This window comes from Bradysia coprophila, assembly GCF_014529535.1.
Source record: "Bradysia coprophila strain Holo2 chromosome X unlocalized genomic scaffold, BU_Bcop_v1 contig_117, whole genome shotgun sequence".
Taxonomy (NCBI): Eukaryota; Metazoa; Arthropoda; class Insecta; order Diptera; family Sciaridae; genus Bradysia; species Bradysia coprophila.
In genome coordinates, this window is record NW_023503292.1 from 2,821,413 (window position 1) to 2,828,728 (window position 7,316).

The 7,316-nt window shown below is 33.2% G+C and overlaps 1 long non-coding RNA gene across 1 annotated transcript in view; it reads right to left on the reverse strand.

The window, feature by feature from the left end:
• Positions 1-7,316, reverse strand: part of LOC119067064 — a 29,324-nt gene extending 22,008 nt beyond the window's left edge. The window contains exon 1 of the long non-coding RNA XR_005085854.1: positions 7,288-7,316. This is a non-coding gene — a long non-coding RNA (uncharacterized LOC119067064). The remainder of the gene's footprint in view (positions 1-7,287) is intronic.

Genomic DNA, 7,316 nt, shown 5'->3' on the forward strand with positions numbered 1-7,316 from the left:
TGTATAGTGATATAAATTGACATCAAAAATATCCAACTAAAGTTATTTGGAAACAATGTATAATACTTAATCAGGCTAGTGTTCAGCAAATAGTCAGTTGCTTTTCAAACTATGAAGGTTAAAAGATTTATTGTTTATGTCTTGATATTTTGATATGGCTTTCGTTAATGGCTCTGGTGATTTTATTACCACCATTCTAGAGGCAGAAGAAAAATAAAAAAAACTTGAATTGATTTAAAAAAAAAATAATGAATTTGAACAGTAATATTTAAGTTTTGTGTTTTTGGAGATAAATTTTGCAGTGGTGTGAGTTTAATGTAGCAAAAGCATTTGAATTATTTAAAAAAAATCACAAAACCCATGGCAAACACTTTGAGTTACGCGTTTTTCACTTACATTTGAAAACACTACGCACTTCGCTTATGTTAGACACAATTCATTTCATTTCAATGCAAAATTTAAGTCTAAATAACAAAAACAAAATTATTGCTCAAATTAATGCATTATCACAAAACGGAAAAACAATTCAATGACAACATGCCACCAACTTTGCGATCGATGTGACTTCTATTGAGATAACTGTTGTAACAATCCTCAAAAAAAAAATTGTAAAACATTTTTGGTAGTGGACTTGCGTCACGCCCGCTTACTAACGTGCGGGCATGATATCAACGTAACATTAGTGTTGTTTTCGGGATATTTTTAGCCCCGTACGGAGTACGAAGGGGCTTATAGGATTACGATGCCGTGTGTAATTGATGGAATTCGAAGCAGACGGTAAGGGCAAAGTGTTTGTCTATGTTCATAGATGACGAATCCGCAATAAAAATTTTGTCTGTCCGTCTGTCTGTCCGTCACGTCGATATCTTGAGTAAATCTTGAGTAATCCTATTTCAAAAAAAAAAATTCCCTGAAAGGTAGTTGAAATTGTGAGGCTAAGTTCGAAGATGGGCGATTTTGGGTCGACCCCTCCCGAGCTTTAACGTTTTCCAAAGATTTCTCTGGCCATTTAAAGACAACACTGGTAAGTGATACATCAAATTAAAGGTATTTACAATACCTATCGACAAAAAAAAAGTTTATGGAAATTGGATGACCGACTCGTGAGTTAGACCCCTTGGTGTGAACTAGGTACAGGGCGGCAAGCCGTTTTTGATTGTAGGTTGGCCAAATTTGAACGGATTTTGATGGATTTTGCTTTATTAGATAAACATTGACCGTACCAATCAGGGAATAAAAAGTTTATGAAATTAGGTTGACCGGAGCGTGAGCTAGGTCCCTTGGAGTGAGCTCATATCCGGCTACTCGGCCGTACAGTGAAGTTGGTGTTTTTTATTAATATCTCGAGTAAACTTTGACCGAATTTCATGACTTTTTTTTTGTTTGAAAGGTACTAACGAATGTAAAGCAGCTCTACTACTTTCCACCTCCTAACAAAATGGCCGTCGGCCGCCATTTTGGATTTTTGTAAAATCAATATAAATCGGTGAAAATGATACTTACAAAGTCACTGATCAGTGGGAAGTGAGTAGTTACGTGTGTTGGGTGTTTCAAGGATCCCAAATATGGATATCTATATATAAATATATATAGCTATATTGAACTATATAACGGTATAGACAGTTATTTTGAGCTATATACTAGCATATTTATCAGTAAATTGTTTATTTATAGATAAATATAGGTTAATATAGGATTGAGGAAATTTTAAGTCGATTTTAAATTTGTGTTACGTTTGAAAGGAACACTTTCCAAATTTAGTTAATTAAAACTCAAGAGTAAATTTGTGAGTTCAAAATTGATTCCAAGTGCAATGAAGTACGTCCAAACATCCAATGTAGTTTATTTTATGACTAGTCCATCCGAAAATTCACTATCACATGTATGCAATTTTTCCGCGACATTAAGTGAATGACAGTGATATACAGTCCACAACATCTCCAATGTCCCATATCTTATGAATTCCTCGTTTTCAATGAATTCCACACAGCTCACAATCTGTATATGATCCGCTGTTGTGAAGATTGTATATTATTAGAAGGTTGCGCCAACAGTCTTTTTCGTGGTGACATTAAATCAAAAATAAATGGCCGCTACTGTATTGTAGTTCATATTAGGCGAATTCTTCGCTGTGGCATTAATGCGAAAACAAAAAGTGTTTTTGTTCATATTAATGAATGTATTGTTCTACTCATTTGATGAGGTTTGAAAAAAAAACTCTTAAATCCAGAAATTAGTGAAAAACAAATATAGCAAACACTTTTAATCCTGTGATTTTTGGGGAGTAAACATACAGGCAATAGTGAATTTCCGGAAGGAGCTAGCAATAAAACAAATTGATCCGTAACTAATACAGAATCCTACTACACATGATTGTAGCATGATTTGGTCGAAGCTTGCGCAAGTATACTTATGATATTTGTTGTATACTAACTACATTAGTGCATTTTGTTACGAGTTATGAAAAGTTGAATTTTTCGGTACTAGTCCGGCTTGTCCTAACTAGGCGGAGCCGAGTAGGACAAGCTTACGACGTGTACCGAAAAATTCAGCTTTCATCACGAGTCACAAACGACGATTTTTGTGCTTGAAAACTGAAATGAGACGAAACCACAACACCATTAACATAGAAATCACTCTACAGCCATTTCAACAACGGCCGGAAAAATATATGAAAATCCATTTTCGGCCGGAGAGAGCGTCCGGAAAGTACTTTCTTGGCCGCAAATACCTCTCTCTGAGAAGTACAGAAAAATTGAACTTTTCGATCCGCTCGTAAGGAAAACTTGGGTCTAGTGCTGAAAAAATCAACATTACAATACTTGTAACACAACATACTATTGCGCACGGAAATTTTTATGTGATGCGATTGCTTTTGCTAACTAGTATGATGCTGAAGATTATGAATAAACTACAGTAGATAAAAAACAAAATCTGCTAAGAACGATAATGTCGCATTTATCGCTCTAGTGCAAAACGGTGTAACTCGATAAATCTGTTTTCGGCAGACAAAATCATCAAAATCTAAGTATATAAACACTGAAGGTAATCTCTAAGCAGTTCAGAGTCATTTTTGATCCCTACTTTCATTGAAATTGATTTAATTAATATTTCTTGTAACTAATGTTGTTGCACTTGCTAATTTTGTATGGAATCGAATTCACCTTACCACTAGCTGCAGCTTTACGCAAACGAACTCAATGTGTGGTGCAACTGAAATGTGACAAATTTGTAATACCTTCAGTGTTTATATATTTTGAACAAAATAGTTTATGTACCTCTGTCCAAAATGGTTATTTTGACAATTTACATTATGTATCACGCTTCGGCTCGAAATATTCCAGATAGTTAAAATATTTTAAACGGAGGTGTATGCTTTACTATTATAAGTGTAATTTAAAGAACAGTTTGGCCGATTTCTGTTACTTTCGTTATAGCACATTAAAGATTTAATAATTCCTACCATATTCAAAATTTAGATGTCTAATATATTAATATAGCTGCGAAGTATTTAAAAAAAAGTCGCCAAAAAATGTTTCATTTGAAAAATCTTCTATTAGTAGATGAAACAATTTTTCATGTTACATTACGTGAAAGAAAGCATTTCGTATAAGGAACATCTCACATTGTACGAGCAAAATACTTTTTGCGATTTGGTTTTTGACGAGACTTCACAGGAATTATTTGTTGGCTGTTTTTAGTTATTTGTTAAATTAATGAAGTCAGTTTGAGGTTACTAAACAACAAGTAGTTTGATCGTTACCGTATAATTTGACCTAAACTTTAAACTATTCTACTAAAAACATTATTAAAGAATTCGTTTAGGCAAAAAAAGAGATATACGAGTAAGAAATGAACGAAGAAAATAGTATGTAAAAGAAAATAATCAATTAAATTGAAAATATTATTATTAAAGATGTGAATATGTAGACACTGTTCAACAAACAATTAATTGTAAACTAGTTCAATTATTATAGATAATAAAATTAATGAAAATTATACATAAATAGGATTTCAATCCGTATGTAAATTGAATGATTTAATAAAAATGTTAAAAATATAGGATTTATAAGGAAAACATTCCATAAATGAAAAGATAACAAAAAAAAACGTGAAAATTCAATAAAAATTATTTAAAATTAGTTAAGTAATTTCATTTAGAGGAAAATAAACAATATTATAAAATTACAGATTAATATTATCGTGATTGAAATGTCTAAAAAAAATCACAAATCATCATCATCATATCATGATCATCAAAATAAAATATTTCCATGAAATTAATATGGTTTGAATGAAGAAGCTACATTCTGGTCAGAATTTATCAGCCATGGTAAATAAACTTTTCGATTAACTCAAAAGTCTGGTTAAATTCAAGAGGCAATGACTAAAAGACATTCAGATTGAAGGAAGGCGAGAGTTTTTTGAACATAACCAAAAAGGGCAATTGTACCTAGCTCTCAAAATAATATACCGTCCTCACGTTTAGATTTTTTTTTATTTGAACACCAACGGGTTTCACCTTACTGGCGTGTATCAAGAGTGACAAAATACATACGACATAACCTCAATTAACGCTGCTAACGTTAGCACAGCTAACCCACGTTCAAAAAAGCAAAACCATTCAAAATTACAAACAAAATCAAATCGTATCAGGAAACATTACACAACAATATTTCTAGTTTTGAATATGAACATTATTTCGAAGCACTTTTCTCAATAAAATTTTGAATAGTAACTCCAATGCCATTATTCCCAGTTTTGTAAACAAATTCACGGACACGTACAAATTTGGCCCATTTGTTAGGATCCATAATCGACGAATATTTGTTCATCGGTACGGTCACTTTATACTGGAGAAACTGTAGATCGTAGAGCGTTTTTCCAGCCGACAACAACAACGACAAGCCAATTTTCGAATGATCTAGCTTCAGTTCATTTGCCAAAAAGTTCCTCAAGTACTTAGCAGATACTTCTTTGTCAATGTTTGAGACGACCACACATTTTACAGGTTCATTTGCGACGGTAGAAATCTTATTGGTGTTCAAGTATACATATTTGTATCAATTGATCAATTGATTTTTTCATTTCGTCAATTGAAGACGATACGCCGAGGGGTGACTCACTTCTAGATTAAATGGATTAAATGGTATTAAATGGATTTAATGGATTAAATGGAATAAAAATTGGATTAAATGGATTAAATAGGGAAAAACTTAATTTTACCAAATACTTTAAAAGTCTTAAAAATGGTTGATTTTGATTGAACGACGTACTACAACTCATACTACAACGTTAAAAAGTGTAAAATTCCATTTTTAGAAGTTTTTGGTGTAAAGTGGATTAAATGGATTATTTAATACCATTTTTACCAAAAAATTTTTTTCTATACCTCACGAGTACTTAAACGCCCTGGAGATCGTGCAGATCTAATTTTCGTAATTAGTTTACAAATTTTTTTGGTGGGTAGCCTAATTATTTCGGTAAAACTAAACAAATTTTTTTGGATTAAATGGATTTAATAGATTAAATGGAAGTGAGTCACCCCTCGCGATACGCTCTTTTTTTCACTGTGGCCGTCGTTACAGAACCAATGCACGTTAGAACATGTTGTCAGTGCAGCAAGCGTAGCTTTAGTCACGCCGACACATTTGTAATGGAAAAGTTCACCACAAACGCCACTGCACGTAATAAATTCCGAATTCATGATAGCATTGCCACAAGTCTTACATTTCGATGCCATTTTCCAACGGATTTGTTTCCGAATTGACTTTAGGTGATGATGTATGGACAGGTTGAATGCGTTGAATACCAAAACAATGGATTTGCATACTGTCATAACAGTAGAACATTTGGCGGCAAAAAATGACAAAATGTTTTGTCTATTGTCCAAAGTATTCGAATCAGAAACACAAAATTGTTTGAAATTAGAAAAAATGAAACTTTTTCGGCACAAACTTGGATATATCAAACAGCTAAAAGACTTTTCAATCAAACGTTCAACAATTTGGTAAACAAAGCAAATATTCAACCACAAAAACAATCGACAAACGACAGCGTTTCAAAGCACGTCCTATCTCTATGACAACTACTACTAACCACGCTAACCACATTTTGACGCTAATGTTTACATTTGGAGAGGATGAAACACTTCAATTATGTAGGCTCGACAACGAACGAGAGCATCCACAGAGCCATAGCCTCAACACTTTTACGAACATTTCTTCAATAATCATTTTTTTGGTATTGGCCCTGCCGTGGACGACGTCTTGACAGCTCAAATAATCTTGGAACTGACCTATTGGGCGAACAAGAGGTATTTCACTTTGCAACTATCACTTCGTTTTGGTTCTGAAAAATAGTGGGGGAAATAGGAAATTCCAACTCGAGCGATTTGTGGCAAATCACATAAAAATAGGAAACGGCCAGGTGGAGTGATTATTTGGAAACTACATGAATAATTCAAAACAAAGCGAAGATGTAGCTAACAAAAATTGAGTTTTGCTACCCTATATAACATTTTGAAAGCACCATTATTGTATTATTGTGACCGCTGAGTAAAATAAATTTGAATTTGTGGATTCTATTAGTTGTGGGACAAGGTAGTAGATTTGAACCCAAAGTTTCGATACAAACTGGGGTGAAGTGAAAATTAGAGACCAAATTCCGATAAAGTCATGACTTGTCACCTTCACGTTTTTGAGCTGCATATCCCGGCCTCCTTGCGTTTTTACTTACGTATGATGCTGCCAATGTATCAGCGTATGTAAAATCCCAATCATCGGTTTACCGTTCTTCCATGGGTTCTTCCACTCGTCGACTCCAGAAAATTGTAGTAATTGAAAACATAAGTAGCATAGTAGTAGTCGCAATTAAGTTAGATTCAGATAACTGTGAAGTATTCACATCTGATGAAAACTACAAGAAAACGTTGTATGAATATTGGTTCAAAGTGCTTTATTAGGCACTCGATGTGTATTGTGAGTAAAAGTGTTTTTAAACAGATTGATTTTTTATTCGTTACATCTAATGTTTTCTTGTTGGCATGAAATATAGCGGCGAATTGAAAAAAACAATTTTAATTTTGGTGCAATATATCGCTATGTTTAGTTAGAGCTTCATCAGGCTGTAATTTATAGCACAAAAATTGAATTAAAGTCTCGAATTATTCCTAAATTTCCATCATTAATTTACCATTAACTAAAAATTTTAACTAGCTAATTGCACTTGCATGAAAATATCACAGAGCCATTTCGGTTTGTAAACAAAAATATTGACGACTCAGACTTCTTCTTCAAAATTTTACATTCAAATTT